Consider the following 20,961-nt stretch of genomic DNA (forward strand, 5'->3'; position numbering starts at 1 on the left):
GGTGTCAGAATGCTGACTCTTCAGAGACTAGCAATAGGGATAAAAACTTCCTTCTGCTTTTAATAAGTATATTGAATGCTAAAATGATCCTAGTCATGTGCATTGCTGTGAGAGTTTGTGGGTGTGCGCTAGAGAGTATACACACATTTCTTCTGGCATTTAATAGTGCATCACCATTTAAAGGAAATTCCCTTCAGGCCTTTTATTTCACCATCACGTATGGCCTTAAGCCAGCCCACCACATGAATCTCCTATGAGTAGGGTGAAAGACAAAAAAGGAACCAGGCCTGCTTTGCCCTATAAGCACGATAAAGATCAGAAAAGAGGAGTGTAAAAGTGCACTGGGGGGCTCAAATATACCCACTAACAAGTCTCCCTATATTTTGCCTCCACCTCAACTTTGAGAATTATCCATATTATTTGTTTAACTTCTCCTAAAAAAATAGTCATCACTGAGCAACTGCTGTGTACCAGCAGTTTCTAAAGCATAGTCACCCTATGAGCAGGCACTACCACCATGTGCCGCATAACGATGTTTTGATCATCGACAAACCACACATATGACGGTGGTCCCATAAGATTAGTACCATATAGCTAGGTGTGTAGTAGGCTATGCTGTCTAGGTTTGTGTAAGTACACTCTACGATGTTCGCACAATGACGAAATCGCCTAACAACGCATCTCTCAGAATATACCCCAATATTAAGCAATACATGACTGCACTGCCCTAACTTCATAGATGTGGACACAAAGGCCCAGAGATGAACAACAGGTGAGAAACAGTCAGGACCCATAACCAGGTCTGTCAGCTTTGAAACCCATGCCTTGTATACTGTACAATATTCCTCCCAGCTTTATGCTGCAGACCTCTGGCACAACAGAAAGATTCAGCCCTCCATATAGTCCCTTCGTTATAATGACTGTTATTCCAGGAAGAACAGGCAAGGACAAAATCTCTACCCTCCACCTTAAAAAAAAAAGTACACTTGTTTGCTCTGGGAGGAGGGATGGGGAAGAGAGTGGAAGTGTTCAAATGGAATTATAGGGATGTGACAGACTAAGTAAAAGACACCCAAAATCTTAGGATGTTTATTATTTAGATTATTATTAAATTTGCTGGGACCCCAAAACAAGCTTAGAGTTAATCAATCCCAAAAGACTTGCATTCAGGAAAATGGCCTCAGAATGCAACTAAAGGAATGAAAAATTCTAACTCATCGTTAAAAATTCCCCAATTGCTTCAAACACATATATTATTTTAGGCCAGTTTGATACATAGGTGTATGAAATTATAAAATTCATAAAACAAGGCATTAGGTCTGGAATCTGGAATTTTCCCGATAGAACACACCTGCATTGGAGGATTATGCCCACATTAGAGCGTGACAGTGCAGCCCTGCTCCAGGAGTCCCCTTTGTGAACAGTCAGAGTAGACGGAATCACAGGAAGCAGTGCTAAGAGCTACTATGGTCAGAGACCCTGACAAGTCTGATGAAAGTCAGGGGGAAAGGGACGAGAGGGAAAGGGGCTCGCCTTGGAACGGAGACTCCAGGGTCAAGAGAGGACTGCGTACTTTCTGAGCTATGCCCTCCATGGGCCAGGCCAGGTCAGTTCCTGCCAAATGTTTTCAACCCAGTGAATCGAGGACTGGCCTTTTCCGTTCCAGCCTGTGGGAATTTGCCTCTGATTTTATAACTGAAGTCAGTAGAACAATGGGATTTGATTTTTGAAAATCTGCTTTTTAGACACTAGTGCTGCAAAACACCTATTTCTACTGGCTCACCAGGTGGAGCTCCCAAAACTCTTTTTTTAAACACTGGGTTCTTAGTAAATAACACACATCCAACCTCTCCCCCAAGACAGGAACCAAGTTGGCACTCTCCCCATTCGGAGCTCAAAGCCCTGGCCGTAGACTGCTGTTCTGATTCCTCCATGGATAAGGGCCACATTGGAGGAAAGCGCAGAGGCAAGCAAGCAAGCAAACAAAGACCATGGGAGTCAAGTTTGCCTTTGGTCACTTGGACAAGTGTAGGAAGTATAGTGCCTAAAAGCTTCGGCTCTGGAGGGAGGTGGGTCTGGGTTTGAATCCCAAATCAACTGCATAAGCAAATTACTTACGCTCTCTAAACTTGAGTTTCCTCATCTGTAAAATGGGGATGTCAATTGTACTACTATTTGATTTGTTGTGAGAATTAAATGAAAAAATGCACACAAAGTACCTGGCACAGGGAAAGTAATAAAACCGTACTGTATTCACACAGAACAATGCTAAACAGAGAACTCTTGTGTCTGCTGAATGAATGTGGTCCAGACTCCAAAGGGCTCCAACTGACCTTGTTGCTTGCCTCTTTCTCCACCTTTCTACAGAAGGACAGTAGCTAATGACTGGCCTGTTGTAAAGAAAGCTGGCAGAGGAGGACCTCCAGACGTAACTGATCAGGAAGTTAGAAACAGCGATCCCTGTGCATTCTGCTAAACTCGAGTTTGAGGAAAGTCCAGTGGTGCACTCTGGCTCTGTCTAGGGCAGAGCAAGCCAACCAAGGTAATGGCTCCAGCCACTAATTGTCACCTCCTCAGAAGAACGTGCCATCTTTTTCTAGGTAATTAGCCAATTACATTTTAAAGCCAGGAGTTTTTTTCTTAAAACATACGGACTTTTATTACTATTTCAAAAACATCCAAGATCTGTAAATACAATTATTTATAGCTCTGTAAAAATGTGTGCCAGAGGAATGGAAAAGACTGCTGGTTTCACTGGTTTTACTCTCTCCCGGTGGTACCTTGTGTGGTTTAGAGTAGTTGCTTTCTTTCTGTTGTTAGCAACTATTTTCCAAATAACCAGTTCTTAGAATTGAAGCTGTTTGGTTTAATACACACACACACACAGTTGTGTATACAAATACAATCTGAATGTCCCCTCCATGTGGGTAAACATGAGGAGCTGTCACAGATGGAGTATTTGTTTCAATGCTTAAGTTACAGTATGGGATCTTAGGCAGAAAATTTAACTTTTCTGGATCTCAGGTTTCTGAAATATAAATAAAGAGACCAACTTAGGCCCACAGATGTGTTTTATTTGGCCAACGTTGTTTCAGAAATGTGAATGACTTTTCTAAGCATTCAGTTCCCACAGTCTTAACCACCCCTAATGCCGTCCAGCTAACTGCCGTCTCATATTTGCTTCACTTGCTCAGCTCCTGAAGGCATTTGGGTTTGCAAACCCTGGCTGAGATGATTCAGAGGGCTTCCTCCAGCTATGAGACTCTGCTCTGCTGATTCTGTCGAGTTGCTGAATTGTTTAATCACTTTGTTGGGAGAATAAATAAAATCCTCATTCTTTTACAGTTGGGCTTGTGGATTTATCAGGAACAAATGAAGCATGCCTCAGACAAAAAGAAAAATCATCACTTTCCGATAGGAAATTGAAGTGAAATCTTTTTGCAAATATTTTTGAAGATCCCTGTTCTGTAACTCTAGATTCTTATCTGAAGGTATCACATATTTCAGCCAGGTAACAACTACCTCTCCTTTTAAAGATTTTGTGTCTGAGACTCTCCCAAATGTTTCTGTTCGTCTTTCTTCCCTTGTCTTTGGCTTTTTCACTAAAGATATTGGGCAAATATCCTTGACAATTAAAGCTCTGGATGTGACAAATGGAGATTTAAATTGTATGATTAACCATCATGATTCCACGAAGGGATAACCTGAGCTTCTAGTTGCTTTGGGCTTGGAGCCAACAGAAATGAAGTCAGACTCTCCTCTTGAATAAAGGCTTTAGGGCCCAAGCTAGAACTGAGAAGGGCAGAAAGGTCTTCGCTTGCAGAGTTTTTCTCAACGAATGCCAACACCTCTCCTGCCAAACCAAGCTTAATGGCTCTGCCATCCACAAGTCATAGATTTTATTGACCCAACCAGAATTCCACCCTGAGAGCACAAATCTGTGCCACTTTAATCTCAGAAACAATACTCTCTCATAGCAATTATTTCTATTTTAATCACCTGGGGATTGTATTGAAATGCCGATTCAGTGGGTCTAGAGGGGGGCCTGAGATTCTGTATTCTGACTGCTCCCAGCTGATGCCCAGGCTCCTGGTCCATGACCATATTTGGAGCAGCAAGGACCTAGAGAGCTTTGTTCATTTCAATTAGATATTTATTTGCTTCTAAGGGCCGTATTCTGTGCTAGGGCCTGGGAATCAAAGATGCATGGGACGCAATCACTTTCTTCAAAGAACATACCATTTAATGGAGGAGGCAGACATACATATCTAGCTATAATACATACACTATTGTTATAGTATGAATAACGTCCTCCAGAAGTCAAAAAAGATAGTGACAAATAAAATTATAACTTAACAATCAATGTACAAATACTCTGTTTCTATGGATCGCCCTTTCTTTTTACCCCGTGCATGCTCCAACAGGAAAAACAGACCTATAACACAGAACCCAGATCAAACCTCCCCTTAAACTGATATTCCCAAGGGGTCAAGCTTTGGACAAACTGCATATAAGCAGACAGTTTCAAAACAGTAATTTTCAGAAAGGTAAAATCATGGTTTTCGTGCAAATATAAAATTAATGTATGTCAAATATTTTAACCAATTAACACTGTTCAGAGAGCATTTGAGAAGCTATGAATTTATAAGCAACCTTAGGATAAGATTGCTGAGTCAGATACAAAACCGGTGGGCCCAGCCCAGTGGCATAGCGGTTAAGTTCACACACTCTGCTTCGGCGGCCCAGAGTTCGCTGGTTCAGATCCTGGGCGTGGACCTACACATTGCTCATCAAGCCATGCTGAGGCAGTGTTCCACACAGAGCAACTAGAAGGATGTACAACTATGACATACAACTATCTACTGGGGCTTTGGGGAGAAAAAGGGAAAAAAGGAGGAAGATTGGCAACAGATGTTAGCTTAGGGCCAATCTTCCTCAAAAAAAAAAAAACACATTAAAAAAAGATACAAAACTGGTTAATGTCCAACAGGGCCATAAACTGTAAGCTTCTAGGGTATTTGTTCTACTGGACAGAAATTATTTGCATCTCTAGCAGATAAAAACTTACAAGTCAGCATCTACTTCTCTAGAGCTATAAAATAGCCCAGATGATAGAAAGCCAACCCAAGCTCTGAAAGAATCCCTGGTATTCTCTTTTGCTTATTTTCAAGTTTCAGATAAATTTTCTGATTGTACACTCAGCCTCTCAAAAATTATCATGAGGGGAGGAGGTGAAGACCTTCCTTTACCTCAACTGCCTCTAAAGATGCTCTAGGATCTGAACCTTCCTCTAGTTTATCTGATTGGATCTCATTCCCAGATAAAATGATCTAATTAATAATCTACATAGTAATTATTAAAAAATAATCCTCATTTAGTGAGGTACTAGACTATGTGTTTTAGGTACATTATCTCTCAATTTTCACACCAGCACTTGAACTAAGTAGAACTATCCCTACTTGACAGTTGAAGAAATAGTCTCAGGGAGGTTAGATGATTTGTCCAAAAATACTCAACTGGTGGCAGAGCCAGGGTTCAAACACATAATAGTATTACAGAAAACAATAACTATTTCAAAAACAAATATGAGGCTATAATGCTAGACAAGTAGAGGTTAGCTCTAGAACCAATGTGATTTGAAGATTTTTCTTCACAATGCTTAAAATTTCCAGCATTAAAGTCAATCCTTTGGGTAACGGCATTGTCTTCAGAACTCATGTCAAAAATAAAATAATACTTGGGGGCCAGCCCAGCGGCATAGTGGTTAAATTCAGCACACTCCACTTCGGTTGCCTGAGTTCAAGGGTTCGGATCCCAGGCGTGGACATATACCACTCATCAAGCCATGCTGTGGCGGCAACCCACATACAAAATAGAGGAAGACTGGAACAGATGTTAGCTCAGGGCCAATCTTCCTCAAGCAAAAAGAGGAGGATTGGCAACAGATGTTAGCTCAGGACCAATCTTCCTCACCAAAAATAACAATAATAATAACAATACTTGATAGAAAATGAGTGGGGAAGCATGGAGAGAGCAATGCCCTAGGGGACAGATACTGTGGCGTTCTGGTGCAAAGGGAACTGGCATATCAGACTCTAGGGCCTGGAACAGCAGAAGCCTTCACAGGACTGGGTAAGGCAGAGTCTACTCACACAAATCTCCATCTCCAGCTGCCCCCTGGACCTTGGCTGCATAGCTGGTTCAGTTCCTCTGCTACCACCACACGTATTTCTCAGTATCTGAAATGAATAACCTAATCAATAATGATGCTACCTTCCGGATGAGCACTTCCTGCCTACTACCCAGCCAGCTCCTCAGTATGAGGTGCCCAAGGGCCTATCATAGAGCTTTTCTGCTTAGAGTGGGTAGAGGAAGGCCTAAACAATGAACAAAGGCTGGATGTGGCAGATTGCAGAGGGAGAAGGCAGTCTCTATTACAGCAGAGCTATGTGGTCCAGGCAGACAGGGGGCCACCACGTTCATCTGAGTGGTCACTTGTGTTATTAGGGTTCCCTTAAACACTTGTTAAAAATGCACCCTCCCAGACCCCATCCAGACTTACGGAAGCAGAAACTCGGAGATGGAGCCCAGGAATCCTCATTTTTCAACAATCTCTCCTAGTCATTCAGTCTGAAAACCTTTTGTTCCAGATCACTAGTTCTTACCCTGGCTTCACATTAAAATCACCCTGGGACACTTCTAAAAACAGCATGCTCTGGCCTGGGATCTGTATTTTTTTACGTTCTCTAGGAGATTCTAAAGTAAAGCTAGGATAGAAAACCATTGTTGTAGAATTTACCACTTCTCAAACTTGTGTGCATTCAAATCATCTGGGAATCTTGTTAAAATGCAGATTTTGCTGCAGCAGGTCTAGGGTGGAGCCTGATGCTCTGCATTTCTAATAAACTCCCTGGTGATGCAGATGCTACTGGTCCTTTGAGTGGCAAGGTTCTCCATGACTGAGTCTTCACTTTGGTTGTTCATTAGAATCACCTATGGAGATTGTATTAGTTTCCTATGGCTGCTGTAACAAATTACCACAAACTTGTTGGCTTAAAAAAACACAAATTTATTCTCTTACAGTTCTGGAGGCCAGAAGTCCAAAATCAGTTTCATTGGGTCAAAATGAAAGTGTCTGCAGGGCTGTGTTCCTCCTGGAGGCTGCAGGGGAAAATCTGTCCCTTGCCTTTTCCAGCTTCTAGAAGCTGCTTGTGTTCCTTGGCTTGTGGCCCCTTCCTCCACTTTCAAAGTGCATCACTTCAATCTCTGTTTTCACCATCACCTGGCCTTCTCTCTGCCTCTGACACTTCCTCTTATAAGGAATTTTGTGATTAAATCAGACAAACCAGGGTAATCTCCCCATTTCAAGATCTTTAATTTAATCACCTCTGCCACGTCCCTTTTGCCATATAAAATAACATTCACAGGTTCCAGGGATTAGTATGTGGACATCTTTCAGGGGCAGGGAGCATTATTCAGCCTACCACAGAGAATTTTTTTTTTAATTCTGAAGCCTGGGCAGTAAAGATTCTGATGTGTTTGGTCTACGGACAGGGCCAGTGCATAGGCGTTATTAAAAGCTCCGTGGTAATGACAGTGACACATGGGAGGCTTAAGAAACATTACTCCAGGTAGACCAGGGCACATTGGTGCTGGACTTCCCACCTCCCTTTTCCACTGATTTCTCCCCGGATTTCCAAAGACCCTGGCACACATGGGGCTTGCAAGAGAGGCAAGGAAGGCAAATTTTGGTCATTCCTCTTCCTCAGGACACCTTCACAGCTAGAGACCTGGTTCCTGCCCTTTGTCCCAGGAAGTTCAAAGACCCAGGGCAGCAGGCATAGGGTTGATTCAGCACTTCTCCCTGAGCAGGCCTTAGATGTTAGGTGAGTTTCTTTTTAATTCAGCATTTATAGTATTCCCAGCCACTTCTCAACCCTTATAATTATAACCCAGATCTCACTCAGCCTCCTTCAGCTAGGGTTTAAAAGCTAAGAGCTCTCTGGAAGCAGCCAACTATTAAAACTTCATGGCCTTTTACAAAATATTGGTTGACAGAAGTATTATGAAACACCGCCTAGTATAATTAAAACTAGACTGCAATTGTCAACACCCATGAGTCAAGCACACTGTGAAGTGATAGTTGGGGTCGCACAGTCTGTTCCCTAGCTGGCTAACCAGGCCTGGGGCTTTCCTAATCCATCTCAAAGCCTGGGGGCCTTGACATCAGCTATGAGCTGCAAAAGCTAGCCACTCAACCAGTAATTGGGCTGGCCCTGCTAGTGACCTCTGCTCTAGTCTTCATATTTAACAGGAATGCTGGCTTTCTACTATGCCTTCCTGGGGGACTTCAGGAACAGCTTTGAACACGGGCCAGGTGTTCCATTTTTCCTTTATGACTTCAGCTATAGTGATACACATAAGCCTTGGTTAGTGACTCTCAGCAAGACTATCTAAGTATCTGAGATGAGTATGGTCTTGGCTGGTATCCTTGAGAACATCCTATCTCCTTGCCCCTCATTACCACCAAACTTCTTCAAGAAAGGGTCTCCAGATGCTTCAAATCCCCCAGCATTGCAAACTAACTTCAGCCACCATGTCTCTCCTCTGCTCCCTTGAAGATCACCAATCCCATCCTTATGGCTGAAGTGATGGTCTTCTCTCAATCCTCACTCAATCTTTAAGCTGTTTTCAGTTTCATGCTGTTGACCTTTGCTTTTACCATCAAGTCCAAATTTCATTCCCAGGGCCTACATCATCTGGCCCCTTCCTCCTCAGTCTCCAGGTTTTATCTTATGTCCCCTTCCTCCTCAGTCTCCAGGCTCCAGTCATCTCAGCCACCTGCCAGCACCTCCACCCTGCCAAGCTCTATCCTGTCTCAGCATCTTTGCCATGCTCTTCCCTCTGCTGGGATGCTCACCTCACTCCTCTTTTAAATGGCCAAGTTCTCACCTGCTCATCTCAGCTGAAATGACATCTGCTGAAAGAGGTCTTCCCTAACGACCCCTCTAAAAGGGTGTGTCATCCACTCTTAATATCTTCTATCACAGCATCTAGCTTATTTCCTTCATCGCTTACACTGTTTATAATTACTGATTACTTTGCTTACTTGCTCTATCTGTCTTTTCCAGTGGATAGTGAGCTCCATGAGGGTAAGGACCATGTCTGTCTTGTTCATCAATACATCTCCAGCAACAGGAGCTGAATACCCAGATTTATTGACTAACCCACCCTGCATCACTTCTCCTCCCTTGGCTATGAAGTATTTTGTTCTGTCTTCCCTACAATTTCTTAAGGGTTATCTTTGGCCCCCATCTCTTCTCAGAAACGTGGTTAGTTTATGAACAACCTCCTCTTCAGCTCTGAGAACTACATCTCCATCCCACTACTCCCTAGCACCCGACATCCAGCCCTCAATGCCTCCATTGTGTTTTGCTGGATATTTCCATCAGGATGGTCAGCTTTTCCCCTAAACCTGCCTTTCCTCCTGACTTCCTTATTTCTCTTGATGCTTTCTCCATCTCTTTGGTCATTTAGGCTTGGAATTTCAGCATTATTTTTGACTCTGATCCTCTCCCTTCATTCAATCAGATAAAGAACTACACAATATCTACCCATTCTCCTCTGCCACTGCTCTCCTTCAAAAGCACATCACCTCTTCCCTGCACTGCAGAAATCACCATTAACTGATTCCCAGCATCTGATTCTCCCCACTATGATTCATCCTTTTGTCACTAGACTAATTAACATTACCTCAGCTTCATCATATTACTCCAGGGCTCAAACCTTCAATAGCTCCCTACTGACTACAAGGTAAAGTCCAAATTCCTTAGCCAGACAATCAGGCCCCAGGTTATCACCTTTCTCATTGGCTCTCTATTACTGCCCCATCTGCAGTTTCCATGTTCTAATCAGATAGTATAGCTTCCTATTCTTTGTTCCCTCCCTGTGCTCTCCCACCTCTGATTCTTTGCTTCTGCCATTTTCTTCACCTGAAATGCCCTCCTCCATCTTCATCTGACAGACCATTCAAGGGCCACCTCCAAGGCTACCTTGTCAATATTTCTTTTTACTGATTTTGTTCAGCAAGAGTGACTATTTCCTCATCCTGAATGGCATCCCTACATTTTATGCCACTTTTCTTTTAATTTTAGTTATTTGTATACCTGTGTCTCTTTCAGACCATATTTAAGTTCTATAAGGATAAAAAAAAAGTCTTAACCATCATTACTCCCCTAATGTGCATGTGCCTATGAGTATGAATGAACCCACACACACCCACACACACCCCACACACACAGAGGCATGTTAAGAGTCTTTAATAAGGACCTTTAATAATAACTGTCCTCAAGGTAGTCTATGGAGAACTCACTGTCACCCATGAAAGGATGGAGTAAGTTTACATTATGCAGATGCCAGAGTAATGCTGTGGCTCATTCTCTACAGAGCTTGGACTTCTAATCCTAAAGTAAACGAAAACAGCCCACGTGATCATCCTCCCAGCCATGATTTTACTATATCCTCCTGGGCTGAATTCATGGAAAGAAATCAGTCTAGATTTAGAAGAAACCATGCTGTTTGCCTGAGAGGCCGGATGCAGAGTCTGGGTGAGCAGAGGATCCATCAGTACTGACCCAGTGAGGTTGTACAGCCTCGTGTTTCTGCAGCATGACATGCAGTGTTTGCCAAGGAAGCTGGGGACTTTCACCAGCAACAAACAGTTCTCTCACCTCTGAACTTATGTGGCACCCACCTGACACACAGTGGACACTCAATATTTCCTTAAAGAATGAATGAATGAATGAACTTCTCTATTCCCCTTCCACCTAGGGAACCCCATATATTCTAATACTAGGGAGACATATTTTCTTCCCCACTAGTGACCTCTCACAGGACACCTCTAACCACTACTGCCGACCTGGAAGCTTTGTCCAGGGACCTGTCACCATAAGTCTCCTGCTCCACAGAGAAAGTCCACCTCAATCTAGAGTTCTATGTAGCAGTAGTGAAAAAAGAAAAGGAATTAAAATCAAAGAGACCTAGTGTTGCATCCTAGCTCTGTGACCTTAGACCTATGTTGTCCAATATGGCAGCCACCAGTCACGTGTGGCTATTTAAATTAATTACAATTAGATAAAATTAAAAATTTAGTTCCTCAGTAGCACTAGCCACATTTTAGGTGCTCAACAGCTACATGAGGCTAGTGGTTCCATATTGGACAATGCAGAGACAGAATGTTCTCAACATTGTTGAAAGTTCCATTTAACAGCACTGCCACAGACAAATCACTTAACCTCTTTGGAGCCTCAATTTGCTCATTTGTGAACAGCGAGTCAGCTAGACTAGATGTACCTAAGGTTCGTTCCTCTTATAAAAATTTTGGAAAGTCTAGAATCTATTCCTGCTCCTTTGAAGCTCTAGAATTTGACTGGTTTACTACTGATTAGAATAGAAAATGGCTTGAGAATAAGGACAACAGAAGTTTAACCACCCAAGAAGCTCAGGGCAAGACTTGGGGAAATAGGAGAAGTTGGCTTTGGCACAGGTTTGGCAGATTCTGGTGGTGCTAAAGCCACGTCTGCCCCTCACCCCTGTAACTATACTTTCCTCCCAAACCCTTCCCCAGCTTCAAAAAATATATTCAGCTCTTTGGACCTGCTCTCTGCTAGGGGACAGCTGGTTAATCTGATCAACTAAATACCATTGCATTTTAGCATCCATACATAACAGGTCCAAAGTCATGGCTCAGCATGCCGCAGGGCAAGAGCACACGGCAGGATTTAGCAAAGCTCAGAGCTAGCCTTTGATGCGTGACTGCCCTGCTGTGTAACCTTGGACAAATCACCTGATGAGGCACAATTTCCTCATGTGTAACATTATGTAAGTCTAGGGACTCCAAGGACATCCCCAATTCTAAGATTCTAGATTGTAGCATTAGGTTTCCAAACCAACAACAGGTCTGTAGGAAAGTTGCATTTTGAAGATAGAAGAAGGAGATGTTTGCACTGGCCTTTGGAGGGATTACCTAGATTGTCCCTAGAGCGATGGGGAGTGTCTCGTGTAAGAGGGGCATTCCCCCTCCTTCGAGAAGCCTAGGTAACAAAGAAAAATCTGCCCTTGTTTATGATTGAGCTCCCTCCTGGTGATGAGTCACACAGCGGAAAAGGTGTGTTGGGTACCTGCCTGCCGTGTCTGGTTAAAGGAATTCCTTAAATGGCACTTGTTTTTTCTGACAGGTGATATGTTCCTGGACATGAAGCTTATTTTAAGCCAGTTCTTCAGCTGACATTCAGAGAATGTTTGTTTTGTTTTGTTTCACAAAATATTGTCTCAAAGGTAACAGCTGTTTCACTGCGAAGTTTCTTTCTGGACATGTCCAGCTGCCACAGCTCCTAGTACCACAGAAGTCACTCAGATTCAGGGTCCAAAGCTAGGGTCATCGAGTCCTCCTTCCCTCCCACAAATAGCCCCATGTTCTCTGAGAAAAGGGCATCATGAGAGTGGGAGCACAGTAAAGCCCTACTCTAGAGTAAAGCCCTTCTCTAGCCCAGTGGCTTTGCATTCCACCCACACTAGGGTTGTGTGGCTACAGAGACTCACACGTGGGTGTGAGTGTGGCTACAGACTTCCCACCCTCATCTCTCTCTTCTCATGGCACATGGACTGCCACCTCACAGAAAGACTTGGCATGTCCATGCTGGCTGAGCAAGGACAATGACGGGACCATCATATCCTGGTTAGGAGACTGGGGTGAGCACCTGTATCATGAGGATAGTTCATTCTGCTCATAAACCATACACCGGGCCTTCTCCCTATGCACCCCCCCCCAGAGGATACCAGCATATCTCAACTGAAGTCCAACATGCTCCAGCCCCTGGCAATAAACTGTTAACCCTGCCTGCCTGATCTTGGAGTTTCCTAATACCATGTGTGAGGGCCAGTTATGTGTCAGGGCCATTATGTGCCTTACCATATTGTCTCTAAGCCTTACAACTGCCCTGCAACTAGGTATTACAGTAGTCCCCCCTTATCTGCGGTTTTGCTTTTCACAGTTTCAGTTACCCCTGGTCAACCACAGTCTGAAAATATTAAATGGAAAATTCCAGAAATAAACAATTCATAAGTTTTAAATTGCACACTGTTCTGAGTAGCATGATGAAATCTTGAGCCATCCTGCTCCATCCCATTTGGGACGTGAATCATCCCTTTGTCCAGCGCGTCCACGTTGTACATGCTACCTGCTCCTTAGTCACTTTGTCACCATCTTAGTTATCAGATAGACTGTTGTGGTATTGCAGTGCTTATGTTCAAGTAAACCTTATTTTACTTAATAATGCCCCAAAGCACAAGAATAGTGATGCTGGTGATTCAGATATGCCAGAGAGAAGCCAAAAAGTATTTTCTTTAAGTGAAAAGAAAGTTCTCCATTTAATAAGGAAAGAAAAAAAAAATTATACGCTGGGGTTGCTAATCTCTATGGTAAGAACAAATCTTATATCCATGAAATTGTGAAGAAGGAAAAAGAAATTCATGCTAGTTTTGATGTCGCACCTCAAATATGTATGTATAGGATAAAACATAGTATATATATGGTTCGATACTATCCGTAGTTTCAGGCATCCACTGGGGGTCTTGGAACACATCCCCCACGGATAAGGGAGACTACTGTATTATCTTCCATATTTTACAGATGAAGAGAGTGAAGGTCAATGACTGACCCAAGGCTACCCCAGCAGACAGTTGGCTGAGCTGGGACTAGAACCAGTTCTGGGAGGCTTCAATACCCATGCTCTAGTTCCCAAAAGACTGGAGTCCTCCTAAGAATGAATGAGTTTAAGGTCCATCCATTGGGAAGTTTGAGGAAAACTCTAGGAAATGGAATATATTAGTTTCCTATTGCTGCTGTAAGATATTACACAAATTTGGTGACTTAACACAGATTTATTCCCTTAGAGTTTTGGAAGCCAGAAGTCTGAAATCAATTTCTCTGGGTTAAAGTCAAGGTGTGGACAGAGCTGGTTCCTTCTGGAGGTTCTAGGGGAGAATCTATTTCCTTGCCTTTCCTAGCTTCTAAAGACAAACTGCATTCCTTCCTCTCATCACTCCAACCTCTTTTTCAGTCCTCAACATCTCCTACTTCCTCCTTTGACCTTTTTATCATCCTCTTATAAGGACCCTTGTGATTACATTTGGGTGTCACTCAGATAATCCAGGATAATCTCCCCCTCTCAAAGTCCTTAACTTAATCACATCTCCTAACTTAATCACATCTCCAAAGTCTCTTTTGCCAGATAAGGGAACATATTCACAGGTTCCAGGGATCAGGACGTAGACATCTTTGGGGAACATTTATTCACTACCACAGAGGATTTTTCATTTAGCTTATGAACTAGGAATAGTTGTTGGAAGCACTTTGGGGTTTCCTCCTTCACCTCTGCTCAGCCCTCTTCTCCTCCCCTTGGGTGGGAAGCAGGTCTACAGAGATCTCAGGGGTCACGAGGGAGTAAGAGAAGATCCCAGCATAGAGGCTCTGGGCTCACACACCCCGGTCTCTCCTTGCCCCTGTGCACCTCATTTCCCCCGTGGGGATGGTGACAAGAGAGTGAGAAGTCAGTGTCATCAAGCAGCTGAGGGTTGATACATTAGCTTTGTCAACCTGGCAAAATTTCTCACATGGAAGAGGCCCCCACTCCCTCCAAGCTGCCCCCCACCTTCACACTCTTGCCAGGAAAAAGAGCACCCATTTGCTTTAACTACTTAGTATCCCATTGTACTTGGACAGTATCCACTTTTCTCCTATGATCTACACAAAGCCTGGCAAGATGAAAGTCCTACCCACATTTCCCACCTCAATTCACGTCACTCCCTTCCTCATTCACTGTGTTCCAGCCACATCGACATGGTTGACAAAAGGGAATGCTCACGATTTCTGCAAAACCAGCCACTGTGTTTTTTCTGGTACTACTTGATGATAAGACATGTCAGCAGTGGCTCAATTAGTCAATTTATGTTAGAGTTGTGGTTTCTACAATGCATAGGCTGTCTTTGAAAACAGCTTAACTTAGCAACCAGCACCCTAACAGAATTAAAAATATGTATATGAAATTAAATTAATACCTTTAGGTCACTCAAGTTGCAGCTGGAGATTTAGACTGGCTTCTTCCTTCAAAGACTAATATATATTTTGCAAAATTGCTTTTGCACCATTATGCAAAAAACTGTGTGGTCAGAGGGTGGTTAATACAGTCTTCACTTTATAGATGGGGAGACAATCTCAAAAAAGAAAGTCAAACGACTTTTAAATGACAGTCCCAAGACAGAACCCAGTCTTTCAGATTCAGAGTAGGCTACTCCTCCCTCTATGAGCTGAGTCTTAGGGTTTGGAGATAAATTGATAAGGTCCCTTGTAAAAGAAGAAAGCAGAGATCTGTTAAATGATAAGCAGCACAAATTAGCTGCTGTTACTTGGATGCTAATTGGACACAATAAAAAAAAATATATCACTGTGAGGTTCAGCTTGGCTGAGGGAGAAATCAGAGGGTGAGAACTTTCAAGAGAACCCCAGACCACCTGACCTACTGCTTTCTGCCCATATGTGCTCTGTACCCCTTATATCCCTTTCCTGGAAATTTACCTACTTCCCTCTCCAACTCCAGATTCTGGCCCAAAGGTCAGGAGGCAGCAGCTGAGGCCACCGGGTGACGGGAAGGGTAGAAGGGTTCTAGAAGCCACTTCCTCTTCATGCCCCACCCAGTCCTCACAGCTCTTCTGCAGGTAACTGATTGACCTTGCCCAGGTAAGCCCTGGAATGCCGGAAGCTAGAGGGCAGGAACAAAGGCTCTTCGTCCAGGGTTCTCAGTGGGATGAGTCTTCCTTAAACATTTGCAGGGGTGCCAGAATGTAAACTTTTAAATTCAGGCCAGTAGCCAAATGCTGTTTTCTGTTTATGTGTTTGCTTGTTTCCAATGACCAGATTGTAGAGGGGAGCATGGGTTCTGCTCTCTGACCCTCACACCATCTTGGACAGGTCAAAAACTTTCTGAGCCTTAGTTTTCTCATCTGTACAACTGGAATAATAATAATACCCACCTTTCAGGGATCGTAAAGAAGATTAATTAAGATTATGTGTATTTCAGAGCAGTTTATCAATAAAATAGAGTCATCATTGAGTTTACCATGCCCCCCATCTTGAATACACTAATGCTCACTAGGTATTTGTTCAATATTGAATGAATGACACATAAAGTCAGGATATATCACCGCATCCACAAATCAGAGCTCTGGAATGCAAGTACTGGCATTCTACTCGCCCTTCTCAGGGATAACTTTAATATTCAGGACAAGTGTATAATGTTCATGGGGGCGGGGGGATGTGGATTACCAGTAACAACTTACTAAACTTTTCCTAACAAGGCTACATCCATTAATAGGTCTCAAACAACATTTAAAAACATAGTTTTGAATAGAAAATACCAGTACTAAGGGTATTATTTCATTGAACTTTGTTTCCTTTTAATTTATTTATATGTACGTATTTATGTGTGTTTATGTATATGCATGAGTATAGCATACTGAATTTAATGCCATATAGTTCCTACGGTGTGTTGTAATCCAAAAACTTTGAGAGACACTGTTTTTGGTATGTGTATAACCTTTGCCCAATCTTCATAGAGCAATAGCTACTGTGATTGTTTATTTTCATGACTTTTTGGGGTTGTGTATTTTGACAGGAGGAAACAGCAACACTGAGAGTGAATGTGAGAACCCAGAGTTTGGGGAAGACTCATCTTCTCAAGCTACGTGCCTAGGTAACCCCATCTCCTGTTCAGGAAGCAGAGTTAATGGTATATTTTAACCAGTGGAATCGCTGAGTGACTGATGCCTGGGGAGCTTAAATCAGTGGGGATATGTCAATGGCTTTCTGGCACTGCCTCAGCCCATGTGTATGGCACAGGTTGGACTTCAGAGAAAGATCACAGAACACAATGTTCTCTTACATTTCTTGCCCTGCAAACCAGGTCTTCAACTCAGCTCCTGGCATTTCCTGAGCTGTGTGGGAGTACTCATTCTGCACAAGGAAAGATTCAGCACAAGAAAAGAAACCCTGTGGGGGGAGCAAAGAAGCATGCAAGCATGCTGTGATTACCCATCCCTTTGCAGGAAATTAACGACCTCTCCTAATAACATCAGTAATTATTCTGCACAGTACCCCAACTCAGAGATAAGTACTAATGCTGGTTTGCATTAGACAGAACCTAAGGGAATACTAATAATAACACCCACCTTTCAGGGATTGTAAAGAGCACAAATTAAATCAATGTGAATTTCAGAGTATTTTGATAATGAGAAATGAAGGCAGCCTTCTCAGGGTAAAGCAGTATGGTGCTGTGGAAAGACAATGGCCCAGGGGTAAGAAGGCCTGATGTGCAGTCCCAGCTCCACCACTAACCAACTGGGCCTCCTTGACATGCCATAATCTCTCTGGAGTTCAACTTCCTCCTCTGAAATAAAGGAGTTAGTGTAGGTCATGGGGCAGAGAGGGGAGAAGGTGTGTCCAAATCATTACTTAAACCAAATAACTGTTTATTCATGGAAAAATCTACAAGAAAGCACAAAACTGAAAACACATCAAAATGAGGCAACTTTGATGGGGCAAAATGGGGGAGTCTACTACCACCTAGATTCCTCTTATGGTAGGCAGAATTCTAAGATGGCCCCCAAGATTCCTAGCCACAGTGTATGCACACTTTCTCCTAGCCATTCAATCAAACACTAATCTGAGTACTATAGTGAAGGAATTTTGGAGAAGTATTTAAGATTCCAAATCCACTAAATTTAAGAGAGGAAGATTATTTGGGTGGGCCTGACCTAATCACATGAGCCCTTTAAGAGTGAATTTGTTCTGGCTGATGGCCAAAGAGGAAGACAGAGATTTGAAGCACAAGAAGGATTCAACACATAATTAATGGCTTGAAGATGGAGGGGACGAGGTGGCAAGGAATGTGGGCAGTCCCTAGGAGCTGAGAGCAGCCCCTCTGATGGCCAGCAAGGGAACAGCAACCTCAGGCCTATGACTGCAACAAGAATGAGCTTGGAAGTGGACTTTTCCCAGAGGTTCTAGACGAGAACTCAGCCCAGCCAACAGCCTGATTTCATCCTTGTGATACCCTGAGCAGAGAACTCAGCCATGCCATGCCAGACTTCTGACCTACACAACTGTGAGCTACTAAATGGATATTGTTTTAAGCTTCTAAGTCTATGGTACTTTGTTACACAGCAATACTATTACCCTCCCCTTATCCTGTGGTGGCTGGCGAGGACCTCCACAGAACGCAGCCCTCTGAGGACCCCTTTGGAGACCCTGAACTGGATTGTGCCTGCCATCTTTCCTGGTTCCAAGTTGCTACATTCCCTCGTTCTACTTCATTCTGAAGGCAGCTCTATGGAAATCATATTTGAAGCTGTGAGCTATAGGAAGTCTTCATATTTTTTGGTCTAGTGACCTGGGAACCATTAGAAAGAAGAGGGAATTGCTAGGCAATAACTGTGTAAACACGGAGCAGAGAAATAAACGTCTTTCAAGGTTTGGGTCACCTGATGATACTGAAAACTTATTGGTACTGAATAGAACAAGTTACACATCACACCTAGGCAGGCAGCTCACCAGATGCGGTAGTTTACCTTTTAGCTAAAGCTCTAATCTGAGAAACGTCTCCTTTGTTCTCCTGGTCACTCCACGATGAAATTACAGTGAAGGTGTTACATTCAGAGAGAGCAGTCAGCCCATCTAGGCCACTCACAACAAGTAAAGAATGAGAAGAACTTGGCCTAGGAAGTTGGTGGAGTCCATCTGTATCCGCTGGGTTGTTCCTTTTGAATGTTCTCTGACGCAAAGGAGGAAATTCATGAGTGACTTTGAATCTCACCAGTGTTCCAATGAAAACAGGAATATTGCCTGTGGAAACACTTCCTGACTCAGAAAAATAGTTATAACCTCTAAGACCCTAGTTATCCCCGTCATGTCCCAATACTCCCTTGGTGGAATTCCTTTTTCAGTATGGAGAGACAGCATAACAGGTAGAGGCAGAAACTTAGGTTTCAATCTTAGCTCTCCATCACCAGCTGTATGTCTTGGAAAAGTTGCACAACTTCTTTGAGCCTCAGTTTCCTCATCTACAGGGATGAATAAGAATGCTTCCTTAATAGTGTTTATTTCATAGAATTCTATTGAAAATTGCACAACATACATAAAAGATCTCATACAGTATTCAACAAATATCAATATAGTATTAGTAGTTATATTCTTACTATCATTTGTCCTTTAACAGTTTCCATATGTAAAGCTCTATTGGAATCACTTCTTCCCTTCTGGGGAAACATCCTGCCTCTGGCCTGGTACTTAGTCCCGCAGAATTTATGGAGGGCCTACAATATGGCGAGGGCTCTCCTAGTAACCAATGTTAATGACCTACAAAAAATAACCCTTAGTCTCTAGGAGTTTATATTTTTATATTAAAAAGATAACGCAAATTATCTAAGCAAAATGGGATAAGTTAAAGTCCCTAATAAACCATAAATTTCTATGGGAATCTTTGGTATCATCATTACCATTACTATTATCATTGTTAATACTATGAGTGTCCTCAGAGTAACCACAAGATTAATATTTAACAAGTATTCTTAGAGCTTAGAATAGGTAAAGTTTGATGTTTACCTATAGATTGGGAAGGGTCCTGTGTAGGGTAGGCAGGCAGGGATAGTGCCTGAATTGCTCCTTGGAGGGTGAGCAGAATTGGGTAGATGGAGGGAAGAACAGGTTAATAAGATACTTGAAGTTGAAGCTGACCATAGTGTGATCAGGGTGAATGAGAGGTCTGGCATGAAAGTTTGTAGTAGAGTGTTGAAGGTAAGAAGCTGCTGTAGGTAGAGGAGAGGCTGTTTTAGGAAACTTTGAGCATCACAGTTGAGTGATGGGGACTTAGCACTCAAACAGTTAAGAGGAAGCCATTTACATTGTATAAGAAATGGAGTGTGGCAGGTGGGGTATTGGCATTGGATGACTAATCTCAGGACGAATCAGCAGTGTGTAGGCTGGGTGCTCTGGCAGGGAGACTGGAGGCAAGGAGGTAGCAGGAGGCTGCTCTCAAACACCTTCTCACAGAGGCAAAGAGCTTCTCTAGGGCAGTACTTCTCAAACTGCAATGTGCACTTGAACCCCTGGGGATCTTGTTAAAATGCAGATCCTGATTGCGTGTCTCATGGAGTTATCTCCCAGGTGACGCTGATGCAACTGGTCCAAGGACTACACTTGGAGTAACCAGGACCTAGACTAAAAGGGCACAGCAGAAATGGAAAGAGGTGTATGCATCAAAAGAAGATTCGATAGAGGTTAGTGTTTGATGAAGTACTGACAACACGCTACAACACGGATGAACCTCCAAAACATTGTGCTCAGTGAAAGAAGCCAGACACAAAAGAACACATATTGTATGATTCCGTGTACATGAAACGTCCAGTAAAGACAAATTTCTAGAGACATAAACTAGATTAGAGGTTGCCTAGGACAGAGAGTGGAAGACAAGTAACAGTACATGGGCATGAGGTTTTTTAAGGGGTGATAAAAATGTTCTAAAATCAGATAGTGTGATGGTTGCAAAACTTTGTAAATATACAAAAATAATTGAATTGTGACTTCAAATAGGTGATTTTATGGTATGTAAATAAAGCTATCAATTAAAATAAAAAAAAGAAGTTTGTGTTTAAACATAGGCGATAACAGGAAACAATACAAGAAAAACCAATATGTGAAGCCTACGCCATAGATAGCCTGGTGCTTGCTCTCCACTGCTTCTTCTTCCTCAAAGCAGTGAGCCTGGAAGGGCTCAGATCTGAGCTCAGAGCTAACCTAGGAATTTTAGACACATACCTAGCTAGAGAAAGCCCTTTTAGTGACCCCAAATC

The 20,961-nt window shown here is 42.8% G+C and overlaps 1 long non-coding RNA gene across 4 annotated transcripts in view; it reads right to left on the reverse strand.

The window, feature by feature from the left end:
- Positions 1-20,961, reverse strand: part of LOC147914628 (uncharacterized) — a 160,161-nt gene that overhangs the window by 60,599 nt on the left and 78,601 nt on the right. For 2 of the 4 annotated variants that reach the window (XR_015555113.1, XR_015555110.1), the window contains one exon: positions 6,153-6,239. The exons of the other annotated variants lie outside the window; for them this stretch is intronic. This is a non-coding gene — a long non-coding RNA (uncharacterized LOC147914628). The remainder of the gene's footprint in view (positions 1-6,152; positions 6,240-20,961) is intronic. 4 annotated transcript variants of the gene reach the window in all.

Source organism: Ceratotherium simum, chromosome 18, assembly GCF_057802395.1.
Source record: "Ceratotherium simum simum isolate JZ-2026a chromosome 18, ASM5780239v1, whole genome shotgun sequence".
Taxonomy (NCBI): Eukaryota; Metazoa; Chordata; class Mammalia; order Perissodactyla; family Rhinocerotidae; genus Ceratotherium; species Ceratotherium simum.